Consider the following 13,990-nt stretch of genomic DNA (forward strand, 5'->3'; position numbering starts at 1 on the left):
CTATCTCTCACCCACCCCTCTCTATCTCTCACCCACCCCTCTCTATCTCTCACCCACCCCTCTCTATCTCTCACCCACCCCTCTCTATCTCTCACCCACCCCTCTCTATCTCTCACCCACCCCTCTCTATCTCTCACCCACCCCTCTCTATCTCTCACCCACCCCTCTCTATCTCTCACCCACCCCTCTCTATCTCTCACCCACCCCTCTCTATCTCTCACCCATCCCTCTCTATCTCTCACCCACCCCTCTCTATCTCTCACCCACCCCTCTCTATCTCTCACCCATCCCTCTCTATCTCTCACCCATCTCTCTCTATCTCTCACCCACCCTTCTCTATCTCTCACCCACCCCTCTCTATCTCTCACCCACCCCTCTCTATCTCTCACCCACCCCTCTCTATCTCTCACCCATCCCTCTCTATCTCTCACCCACCCCTCTCTATCTCTCACCCACCCCTCTCTATCTCTCACCCACCCTTCTCTATCTCTCACCCACCCCTCTCTATCTCTCACCCACCCCTCTCTATCTCTCACCCACCCCTCTCTATCTCTCACCCATCCCTCTCTATCTCTCACCCACCCCTCTCTATCTCTCACCCACCCCTCTCTATCTCTCACCCACCCTTCTCTATCTCTCACCCACCCCTCTCTATCTCTCACCCACCCCTCTCTATCTCTCACCCACCCCTCTCTATCTCTCACCCACCCCTCTCTATCTCTCACCCACCCCTCTCTATCTCTCACCCACCTTCTCTATCTCTCACCCACCCCTCTCTATCTCTCACCCACCCCTCTCTATCTCTCACCCACCCCTCTCTATCTCTCACCCATCCATCTCTGTTTATCCCCCATCCCCTCAGTTAAGCGTCCCTGCGTTGCCCGGCACCGTAACCCTAACAATACTATTTCCTGTGCCTCGCTAATCCCCATGTCGCAAAGCTAATTCTGCCTGAGTTATATCAAGGTGACATTGAGCGATATTGTTCATCCCAACATACATGTCCCTACCACAAATGGTTTCATTTTGGGGGGGGGAGGGGGTGAAGTGTGGTGTGATTATGTCACTGACATGTGCCTTCTACACTTCTACATCATAAAAAGGAATTTAGAATTTGGCACACAATGAGACCGGCACACAATGGCTTACTCTTTTTGAAAGGTATGTGCGATACTTTGTATCTATGAGTTAATGCTAGCAGCCGAATTAACGTCTCCACCATTGAACGATATGTAACTATCTATTAGTGATTGATCTCAGCCCCCTCCCTCCCGCCCCCACCTAATATATTACGAGCTGAGCTCCTGCCCCCACCCCTCCATCAAACTCTACAGGGCTGACTTGGGCAACCCCCCCCCCCCCCCCAGCCTCCTCTCCAATTTAACTAGATATGGCCAGCTAGTGTCGGCATGTTTTAACAATCAACAAAGGAAATACATCTCGAGGATCCAGTGAACCGTTTTGAATCAACTTATACAGTACTATTCGGTGTGATGCAAAAATGGTTCACATATTTAGAAATGCCCTCAGGAGTGTGAAGATACCAGTTCTCCACCTTGGTCAAGCTTGATTTGGGCAATAATTGGGGTCAAGCAATTAAAAACGACTGCGTCACCTGATGAAATATTATTAACAGGACTTTCATTGGATGCATGTCCTATCCAATCAGCGTGCTGCACGAAGTGGTGCCAAGGGAGGGGGCATGCAGTGTTGTTGGCATCCTCATCGATTTGCATTGTTGGCATCCTCATCGATTTGCATTGTTGGCATCCTCATCGATTTGCATTGTTGGCATCCTCATCGATTTGCATTGTTGGCATCCTCATCGATTTGCATTGTTGGCATCCTCATCGATTTGCATTGTTGGCATCCTCATCGATTTGCATTGTTGGCATCCTCATCGATTTGCATTGTTGGCATTCTCATCGATTTGCATTGTTGGCATCCTCATCGATTTGCATTGTTGGCATCCTCATCGATTTGCATTGTTGGCATCCTCATCGATTTGCATTGTTGGCATCCTCATCGATTTGCATTGTTGGCATCCTCATCGATTTGCATTGTTGGCATCCTCATCGATTTGCATTGTTGGCATCCTCATCGATTTGCATTGTTGGCATCCTCATCGATTTGCATTGTTGGCATCCTCATCGATTTGCATTGTTGGCATCCTCATCGATTTGCATTGTTGGCATCCTCATCGATTTGCATTGTTGGCATCCTCATCGATTTGCATTGTTGGCATCCTCATCGATTTGCATTGTTGGCATCCTCATCGATTTGCATTGTTGGCATCCTTATCGATTTGCATTGTTGGCATCCTCATCGATTTGCATTGTTGGCATCCTCATCGATTTGCATTGTTGGCATCCTTATCGATTTGCATTGTTGGCATCCTCATCGATTTGCATTGTTGGCATCCTCATCGATTTGCATTGTTGGCATCCTCATCGATTTGCATTGTTGGCAGCCTCATCGATTTGCATTGTTGGCCGCCTCATCGATTTGCATTGTTGGATGACATCCACATCACAGAGCTAAGTAGTCATTTCTCGGCCGAATAACTCATTAAATAATATCCTGCTTCCGCATGTGGATGTGTTTTAACTATATGTCCTTTTGTCATCAATAATAATAAATTGTCCTTATATGATCATAAAAGCTTTAAAACTATTAAGTTTTGAAGAGCACTCCCAACATTATCTAATTTGCTTTGAGAAAATAACCCTGATTTTCAACCAAAAGCATTATTTTTTTTAGCTCACCTGGACCGTCGTCAGTCTGTCCGTCCGTCCGTCCGTCCGTCCGTCCGTAAACACTTGCAACTTCTTCTCGGAAACTGCTGATGAGATTGTGACCAAACTTGGCACAAATGATATTTGTTGTGTTGCGACTAAAGTTTGTTCACGGCATTTAAAAAAATCGGGGTCTAAGGGGGTCTACTGGGGGTCAAAGTGGACCAGGTTTGACCCCCCAAAATAGGAATTTGCTTTTGCTTCTGAAACTACAGACACAATTTCGATGAAACTTGACCACAACCTTCATCATCCGTGATGTACCAAAGTTTTTTCACAGCATTAAAAAAAATTGGGCCCTGAAGGGGTCTACAGGGTTGCCCCCAAAAATAGGTATTTGCTTTTTTGTCAGAAACTACAGACACAATTTCGATGAAATTTGATCACAACGTTCCATTCATCACCTATGATGTACCAACTGTATTCCTGGCATTTAAAAAATTGGGGTCTGAACCGATCTGTGTGGGGGGGCAGGGGGGTGGGGGTTTGCCCCCCCAAAATAGGTATTTGCTTTTTCTCAGAAACTACACATACAATTCCGATGAAACTTGACGACAACCTCCAACAGCCATGATGTACCATTGTACCAAAGTTTGTTCACGACATTGAAATAAATCGGACCCTAAAGGAGTGTACAGAGGTGGAAGGGGGAGGGGAGGGGGGTTTGCCCCCCAAAATATTCGATTTTTCAAGTATATTGGTCGGTTGCGTTTGTGGTTCCGTCTGTTTGTTTGTCTGTCTGTTTGTTTGCCACTGGCCTACAGGTCACAATTCTAAGCCGATCGTTACAAAACTTTACCAAGTTGAATAGGTCGTCCCAATTGAGAAGCCTGTTGATTTTGAGGTCAAAGGTCATCTGGAGTTCAAATTTCTAAAATCGCCATTTTAAATCCGATTGACTTGAAAATTGAACAGCATTTGTATATTGAGTCACTAAATTGGGAAATTAACTATTTTTGAGGTCAAAATATCAAAGGTCAACTCAAGGTCAAATTTTAAAAATCATCAATTTTCATCTAAGAAGCCGTCAATTCTCAACCGATTGACTTGAAAATTGAACAGCATTTGCATATCGAGTCACTAAATTGGGAAACATACTATTTTTTAGGTCAAACGGTCAACTCAAGGTCAACCTTCCAAAATCATCCTTTTTCATCTAAAAAAGTCGTCATTTTTCTTCCTATTGACCCGAGCTTTGATCAAGATTGTCAATTTTAATCTTGATGAAATGGACAATTTGCTGTATCAATGGAGTTTTTTTTCTTGCGGAGGATGTGGGGCGAATTTTACAAGTATCGTGCTCCGCATGACGTCTTCTTGTTTTGTTTGTTTGTCTAACGTCTTATGATTACATTAGTATGATTGTACATGCTGCCCTATCTTCTAGCAACCATTGAAATTTGTTTAAAATACTGTTTAAAGACCACTATTCTCTTTCCTCTGAATTTTGAGAATGTACGGTACTGTGGCGGACACGAAAGCACTGACGTGGTGACATCACCCCACACACCAAGTGGGGGTGGGCCACGCCCGGGAGAGAGGCGTGGCCTCACGATATACACGGGGCGCGCAGCCCTGAGAGTTCAGTGTTACAGTGAGCTCTTGAATAAAGACTCTTACAAATTACCGCGTTGTCCGCTTCCTCCTTGTTTACAAACAGTGCGCGTAACACCGCGCTTTACTGGTGACCCCGACGTGGTCTTGTCCGACCGCGGCCCCCAGTTCACCTCGGAGCTCTGGGGGGCGGTCGCGCAGGGGCTCGGGGTCCGGCTGCACCGAACCACGGCCTACCACCCCCAGGTTAACGGCCTGTGTGAGCGATTTCACCGCTCATTGAAGGCCGCGCTCCGGGCCACCCTCCGCGATGGCGGCTGGGTCAACAGGCTCCCCTGGGTCCTGCTGGGCCTCCGGACGGCGCCCAAGGAGGACCTGCGCGCATCCGCGGCGGAGTTGGTCTTCGGGCAACCGCTGCGGGTGCCGGGCGAGTTCCTCCCCGACTCCACGGCACCATGGTCCGCGGCACAGCAGCGCTCCGCTCTGCAGGAGACCACCCAGAGGTTCGCCCCGGTGCCAACGGCATGCCACGGGCACCCACCGACGCACGTCGCCCCGGAGCTTCGCACGGCGGAGTACGTCTTCGTCCGCCACGATGCCCACCGGACACCACTGCGGCCCCCGTACGACGGGCCTTTCCGCGTGCTGGAGACCGGGGTGAAGCACTTCACCCTGGACATCGGCGGTAATCCTGACCGCGTTTCTGTGGACCGCCTCAAGCCGGCCCACCTCGACGTGGACCATCCACCGCCAGTGGCCCGACCCCCGCGTCGGGGCCGCCCCCCTGCGGGCGGACCCCCGGCACCGCCCAGCCCCGCCGCCATGCCGCCCCCCGGTCCTGCACCCATCCCAGGGGCAGCCGGAGGCATCCCAGATGGCATCCCTGCATCCCAGACGCCGCCAGTCGCCAGGGGGCGCTTCGGCCGGGTCATCCGTTTGCCCCGCAAACTGGCCCTTCAGGTGCGCGGGGATTCTGGGGGGGCGCGTGTGGCGGACACGAAAGCACTGACGTGGTGACATCACCCCGCACACCAAGTGGGGGTGGGCCACGCCCGGGAGAGAGGCGTGGCCTCACGATATACACGGGGCGCACAGCCCTGAGAGTTCAGTGTTACAGTGAGCTCTTGAATAAAGACTCTTACAAATTACCGCGTTGTCCGCTTCCTCCTTGTTTACAAACAGCGCGCGTAACACCGCGCTTTAGTACCTTCTTTGGGGGGGGTGGATATTACACTGCAGCCGCAATCACTCCAAACGAAACATGCATTGCCTTGTTTCCCCTGCATTCAATTATTTCCTTGAAGTGGTACCTTTATTTAATGATAGAAGACACATCATGTTGTGTATGAGAAGAATCAAGGTTGTACCACATGAGTACAACAACAAGCTTCACTCCAAATCTCGGCCAAAATCTCACTCCTCTTCTTCTACCCCAGAAACCGTATCATTGTGACACGCCCTCATGCGTCCAAAATGGAAATAGCATTTACATTGTAAATATATGAACAGGACGCATTACATTGTTTAGTCTTCAAATGTGCACCAGAGGCCGATTAAGCCAAAGAGATATGTGGAGAGACAAAATGGCGGCCATTTCTGGCCCATTGGTATCACCTGGCTAAGGGGCGGTGCTTGTGATGCAGGAGAAAGAGAGGAGGGAGGGTGTGGCCTGTAGATTGGGCAGTGCTTAGGACAGACAGATACAAGCTCAGCTATATATACACACAAAACAATACAATACAATAAATATAATATTTTAGCAGTTGCCGAAGACGACAAGAAGAGGCCATTTCGTTGGGTACAAAGGTTGTTTATTGTACAGAAATCTCCAGCAACTGCTCGCGAACGGAAGTCGTAATGGCTTATATAAAACCAAGAACCCTCTTCGGAGGGCGTGGCTCCAACAGCCGCGCGTGCGTCACGACGACACAACCAAAAGCCCGTGTGCGTGGGTTAGACTAGAGTCCCTGTATATAGAGAGTTGTGTCAACTCAAATTTGGACGCCATTTTGTGTCTAAGTGTGTCGGATTAGATATACATGTACATTCGCGATATGGGGTGATATATTCTAAACCTGCTAAAAAATTTTTTACTGCACATATTTAGTCTTATTATTACATACAGGTGATATTTGTTTTGTCAAAAACTCAGCTATTGCCGTGAAAAAGAGCTGTGTGGTGAATTTAAAAGTGGTATGGCAATGCATATTACAAGCCAACACTGCATATAAGAGCTAACATTATAAGTAAGACAAACCAATGCTGTCGTTCTCTGAATTTTAATAACTTTTAGAAAGGAGTGTGGGCATATCCAATATTTTTAAAAGGGTGCCGAGAGCAATTCCGGTGTAGGACTTCCAGCCGACATATAGTCTAACACACTTAAAACAAATTCTGTACGTGGTATTGCCATATTTCTATAGTGTACAACTTTAGTTTTATCGACATTTATATTCAATTTCCATTGTAATGATTTAACAAGCTGCAAGTCAGCTTCTGTCTCTGACATAAGGAAAACGTCATCGGCATCTAATAAGATTGAAACGTTCATTTATTACTACACCCTTGCCCAGAACTCTGATGGATATTGCCTGATCGATTAATATGTTTCATAGCTGGCGACTTGGCTGCACAACCCACAAAAAAATTGAGCAGGTCCCCCCCTAAAATTGCTTTTATGATTGCCGATTAGGCTAAAGATTTTAAACCAAAAAAATAACTTGCCTCGGAATAAGTTTTGAATGGACGGACAGACAACTGAAAACAAAACGGACCATGGGTTTCCCACCCCTATAAAATCAAAATTAATTCCCTCTGAAAAAGTACAGTGACATTGCCCGCAGACTACCCAACCGCAGACCAGGCAATGTCACTGTACCGGGACATTTCATCAATCAATGACAATATGCGGTCCGCTAGGACTACCCAAAAAAAATTGAGCAGGGTTCTTCCCACGGAAATGCATTTTTGGTCAGCTCCTTGAAGATTATAAACAAACACAAATCACTTCCCTTTAAAAGGGTTTTCAACGGACAGACAACCAAAAAAAAACCGAGCAGATAGAATTGCTTTTGAACATCGATCATCAAGCGGCGTGGGCCTACCTGGCAGAGTCTCGAGGAGTCGATCGCTTTCCAGCTCTTTCGTCTGACTTTCGCTTCCCAAATTTGTCTTCTGACTTTATCACTTGGAAATCTATACATCTTATATTTCCCAGATTGGTTTGAACAACCAAAAGCAGAACAACCAGTCATTTTGTTTGGCAATAAACAACATTCCCGTACCAAGCTGACGTTCACGCACGGTGAAGTTAGACACAAAATGGCGCCACGAAATCACGTGACCAGAAATCTCGGGTCAGCGCATGGCGCAACTCTCTTTATACAGGGACTCTAGGTTAGACCAAACCCATCGTATTGGTAACCGTCACATGCAGATATGTTAACCGCGACAAGTGAATAAGGTAACCGCGACATGTGAATAAGGTAACCACTACAATATTATATTTATAATATTATATAATATAATATTATATAATATAAATAATAAGATAGATATGGAATATAGAGGACATTTTTATGAGTATGACTGGGACGGTGTTAAAAGGTTTATTCCTGTATATTGCCATGAGAAGAATTCTCAGTGGGAGATTGTTTTATTTTGAAGCCATCTTGAAAGCATTGTGTTAATGTAGAGAGATGAATGGTTGTTGAGTGTAGTGGATGAAAGCCATGCTTCGATAGAGTTGGAGGAATAAAAGGCGACATATTGTTTAGTATGAGCCTTTTCAGTATTTTACTGGGGGTGTATAAGATAGAAATGGGCCGATATGATGCTGGATTGTTGGTCGGATCGATATAATGCTGGGGTATTGGTAGGGTCGATATGATGCTGGATTGTTGGTCGGGTCGATATGATGCTGGGGTATTGGTCGGGTCGATATGATGCTGGGTTATTTGTAGGGTCGATATGATGCTGGGATATGATGGTGGGTTATTGGTAGGGTCGATATGATGCTGGGGTATTGGTAGGGTCGATATGATGCTGGGATATGATGGTGGGTTATTGGTAGGGTCGATATGATGCTGGGTTATTTGTAGGGTCGATATGATGCTGGGATATGATGGTGGGTTATTGGTAGGGTCGATATGATGCTGGGTTATTTGTAGGGTCGATATGATGCTGGGATATGATGCTGGGGTATTGGTCGGGTCGATATGATGGTGGGTTATTGGTAGGGTCGATATGATGCTGGGATATGATGGTGGGTTATTGGTAGGGTCGATATGATGCTGGGATATGATGGTGGGTTATTGGTAGGGTCGATATGATGCTGTGTTAATGGTAGGGTCGATATGATGATGGGTTATTGGTAGGGCCGATATGATGCTGGGATATGATGGTGGGTTATTGGTCGGGTCGATATGATGGTGGGTTATTGGTAGGGTCGATATGATGCTGTGTTAATGGTAGGGTCGATATGATGATGGGTTATTGGTAGGGCCGATATTATGCTGGGTTATTGGTAGGTATGTTAGATTTCACTGTTGGTATAATGATTGCTTTTTTCTATAAAGAGGGAATTGTATTGTGTGTCTATGAGTACTGTATATCCTATAGTATACTGTATATTTCGATAGTATACTGTATAATCATATATAATTTAGGTTGTACTGTATATTTTTTAGTTCACTTGCAGAAATGCCGAAAGTGCCTGGATGTTTCTGGTGGATATTTGAGATATTGTCAGATCCTGCATAATGGAGTTTTTGACATTAAAAAAAAACCTTTCTGTAACTGATTGAAAATTGAAAGGTGGTGGAACTTCATTGTCAAGTTACAATGTATTTTTCCTTTTATTGATTGATCTCTTTCTGGGAAAAGTGGATTTGTGATTAATTGAAGCGTAGTAGTTGATGAGGTTGTCTGATTGCTGATTTTGTTTGTGGTTGTTCCATCTTGATTGATTACTGATTTGTGTGATGGAGTGGGTTGTTGCGTGAGTTGTGTATGTTTCATACAATCCAAAGATTATAGTTTGTTTTATGGTCTTGGCAGCTGATGACTTTTCTGTTTTTGGCTTTTGATGAGTATGGTAATTGTGTATAAGGTATTATTGCACCTCAATTGAATGCGTTCTAGTTATGCAGAGTAACTATTGTTTTCCCTAGAGTTTATTATTATTCTTCTGCCAGACGTTCACTTTCGAAAACTTTAAAATAAATGTTCTCAGCAACCGTTTGTCCGATTGACAACAAAATTTTCACCAAGTGATTGGCTAGACATGTATAATTTGTTACTGCTAATTATGACGACATATGGGCGCCATCACGTGATATGGGCGCCATCTTGGAAAACACCTTCAACTTTGCCCCTCTATATCTCTGAAATGGCTCAATGGAAAAAATTGAGTCCTGGTTCATTCTAAAGAACTCTGCAATGGGACCAAAAAACATGTTTATTTAGGATATTAAAATTGCGAACGTTACAAAGTTAGAATGCGACAAATAGACCCCTTGATGCCAAGAATATGATGTTTTTTTTGCATGACCTTCGTGAAAAAAATTCAGAATGCAAAATATTGACGTCATACATCACATGGTTCGGCCGCCATATTGTTTTTTGTGAAAAACACCGAAACCCCTTTTTCTTGGCAACAGCTGAACAGTTCGAGCCCAAACTTTGCATGCACAATCACATGCCCATGATGAACAAAACGTTCCCACATGATGACATCGTATGTTGAATCATTTCGGAGTTATGACGTTTTTAAGCATAAATTTTAAATCCTATCTCCTCCATCATTTATGAAGATATGGAGTGGAAACTTTACACAAACCTTCCCCATGTGGGGAAGTTAAAACGTTACTTGGGAAGTTTCGATAAGTCACATGCATTGGCTTGGTTTGGATAGTGTATAAGATTGGTTTAATCATTGGCTGCAGTAAATAATTGAACGACAATCTTAAAAAGCTTCTCTCTCTTGAACCGATGCATTGATTGACTTGAAATTGTAATGTAATGTAAATCTCATCAAGGGGAATAAGTGTTTAAAATAAATTTTGATAGAGTTACCTCAGTTGGCGAGTGGGTAATTATTTAATTTTTCACTGGGTGAGATTCCTGCAGGCTGGCCATACGTGCTTGTATTAACACAGATTTTAATTCTATCTTCACTTTTCATGGAACGTTGGGGGTTGTGCAGCCGCTGATAACCTTTAATTCGTCAAAATCGGTCAAACAGCCACTGAAATACCCCTACGATACTCGAACCATGCATGCTCTGTGCTGTGAAAAAATATGTGTCCCGGAAATGTCCACCAATGCTATATACGAGGTGTGTTCAAAAAGTATCCGACCTTTGTTCATAAAAAATACTCGTATCCAGATACAACAAACTTATACTAATGTCCTTCAAAGTAGTCCCCTTGGGCTGCCACACACTTCTCCCAACGGTTCTGCCACTGTCGGAAGCAGCGCTGGAACGCCTCTTTTGGGACGGCGCGTAGCTGGTCCGTCGCATTCCGCATGATGTCTTCTCTGGACTGAAATCTGGTCCCTTTCAGGGGCATTTTCAGCTTGGAGAAAAGCCAGAAGTCACACGGAGCCATGTCATCATGTCACACGGCACAACCATCACCAAGGAGTATTACCAAGAGGTTCTGCATCGCCTTCGTGACGCTGTGCGACGCAAACGGCCGGACCTGTGGGCAGCGGGAAATTGGCAGCTCCATCACGATAATGCACCCGCCCATTGTTCACATTTGATACAGAGTTTCTTGGCCAAACACAACACACCTGTGCTTCGTCAGGCTCCCTACTCTCCCGACATGGCTCCGTGTGACTTCTGGCTTTTCTCCAAGCTGAAAATGCCCCTGAAAGGGACCAGATTTCAGTCCAGAGAAGACATCATGCGGAATGCGACGGACCAGCTGCACGCCATCCCAAAAGAGGCGTTCCAGCGCTGCTTCCGACAGTGGCAGAACCGTTGGGAGAAGTGTGTGGCAGCCCAAGGGGACTACTTTGAAGGACATTAGTATAAGTTTGTTGTATCTGAATACGAGTATTTTTTATGAACAAAGGTCGGATACTTTTTGAACACACCTCGTATATATATATATATATATATATATATATATATATATATATGTATATGTATATGTATATATATATATATATATGTATATATATATATATACATACATACATACATACATACATACATATATATATATATATATATATATATATATATATATATATATATATATATATATATATATATCGGTGCATGTTATTGTTGGTTGTTGGAATGTACAGGGTCCGTCAGGGAGGTGTGACGATTTTCAGAAAACTCGTACACAGTTAGTTTTAGTCGAATTTCAATTTTTATTTTTTTTAAAGACTACATATACAGACTTGGCATTTAATATGGAATATTTTTTTTGTGGGGGTGAACTTACTTTTCAAGATGACTTAGAACCAAAAGTTCATTGGAATTATGTTGAAATTATTCTAGATTTTGTTAATGTGACCTTTAAAAGAAACAAAAACGACATTTGACATTTCGAAGCAAATAAATTGATCCTTGAAAGTGATGTAAACTGATATCGAACTCAATTCACGGACAGTACTGTGTTAAACTTCTGTACGTTTTCCAGAAGTATCTCTTTATTTTGCACATTAGCCAAAAAATATTTCAACAAAAACAAAAGCTAAATTATGACTGGGATTACGGACAGTAAAATTACAGTTCAGTACTTCGTGTAACCTCCACGAGCATTCAGGAGAGCAGGTACATCTCGAGGCATGCTGTTCACGAGATTTGCCAAGGTTTGGACAGGAATCACTTGCCATGCAGTGACAACGGCCTGCTGCAATTCACGCACAGAGGTAGGCTGCTGGTCCAAGTTGTCGATTTGACGCGTTAATTTTGCCCACAAGTTCTCTATCGGATTCATATCCGGGGACATGGCAGGCCACTCCATATGCTCTACACCACTGTCAGCAAGAAAGTGTTGGATCATCCGAGCACGATGAGGCCGTGCATTGTCATCTTGGAAGACAAAGTTTCCTTGAAAGGCTGCACGAGCAAATGGAAGCAATGTTTCTTCCAGAATGACCCTGTACTTGAACTGGTTCAGGTTTCCATTCAGAACAACCAGGTCAGTTTTGCCCCCTGCATAAAAAGCAGCCCAAACGGTTACCCCACCACCTCCAGCTTGGACTCTTGGCACTATACAATCTTCGTTGTGGGCTTCATGCACTTGTCTGCGCACTCGGACGCGGCCATCTTGATGATAGACCAGAAATATAGACTTGTTACGTGGTCCCCTCGGTGACTACCTGGTCTCGGTGAACCCCGGACCGTGAGAGGACCTTCGCCAGCAAGTAGGATGATATATATGAGCTTTCGTAACGCAACCCCTATGAATTCCGTTCAAGAAGAAACCCCACACCAAGGATCCGGAATAATCAATAATATATTCCCTGAGTAATCAACAACCATCAACAATGCACAATCAATATTACAAAGATGCAAACTCATCTACACTAACTCTAAGATGGCCATCTTATATATTCCTCACGTGAGCCCCACTCCTGACTCCCTCCGTGGTCAATGTCTCTCACAATGTCTCTCGTCTCCGCACACGGGCGGTTGAACGAACCCCGGGCGGACGTGCTCCAAACGTGCCGTCTCGTACCGGGGACAGCTGCTGCAGCGCCCCTCCTTGCCAAGCAACGGGGCAAAATCCAGTGCGGCTTCCAACGCGCGCGAGGCCCCACAGTGCGACCCGTACGCGTCCTTGTAGACGGGGCAAAACCAAGCGCGGGTTGCAACGCGTGCGAGGCTCGACGTGCGACCCGTACGCGTCCTTGTAGACGGGGCAAACCAAGCGCGGTTTGCAACGCGTGCGAGGCTCAACGTGCGACCCGTACGCGTCCTTGTAGACGGGGCAAAACCAAGCGCGGTTTGCAACGCGCGCGTGGCCCAACGTGCGACCGCTTGGTTCCGTGCACGAACTCACGGGGACTTGACGTGTCAAAAGGTAGTTACGCGTCCAGGTAACTCCTCTCGCCAAACGGGTTTCGGAACGCCTCTCTTTCCACACAGCGCGAGGTCGATTCCACCTTTTGTCGTCGCGGGGCGAGGAAGATCAAGAAGAATACTCGTCCTGTTCCCTCGTGTCTTTTCTTCTTCCCTTTTCGGTCACTTCCGTTTCCGGCCACTTCCGTTTCCGGCCACTCCCTCCGAAGGGCTCCTGACCCTCCAACCACAACAACTTAATATACTCCACACGGATAAGCAAAGACCTGAATGGTAATTCCCATACATTCACATAAATATGTAACACTCCCCCCCTTCAAGAAAGAAAGTTTGAACCCAGCGAAAACTTTCTTCGCCGGCCAATTTGGAGAAACAAACCAGATAACTCAACCCCTCCAGATTACTCCCTCTGGACTAAGTACCAACAACGACATTGTCCCTGCCAAATCAAACTCCATCTCATGACCCTCTGACTTTGACCGTGAGTTTCTTGGGAATGAAGGTTAAGGGGTTGATCAAAGATCCAAAGTTAAGCAACTCGATAACACTTTTTCCGGGAGGCCAAGCCGAGTATTCACTACATGGATGCCTT

At 45.4% G+C, this 13,990-nt stretch overlaps 1 long non-coding RNA gene across 1 annotated transcript in view; it reads left to right on the forward strand.

Moving 5' to 3' along the window:
* The window catches only part of LOC137422455 (uncharacterized), a 207,295-nt gene that overhangs the window by 29,715 nt on the left and 163,590 nt on the right, over positions 1 to 13,990 (forward strand). The gene's annotated exons all lie outside the window — the stretch shown is intronic.

The sequence above is a fragment of the Myxine glutinosa genome, chromosome 2 (assembly GCF_964187855.1).
Source record: "Myxine glutinosa chromosome 2, kmMyxGlut1.1, whole genome shotgun sequence".
NCBI lineage: Eukaryota > Metazoa > Chordata > Myxini > Myxiniformes > Myxinidae > Myxine > Myxine glutinosa.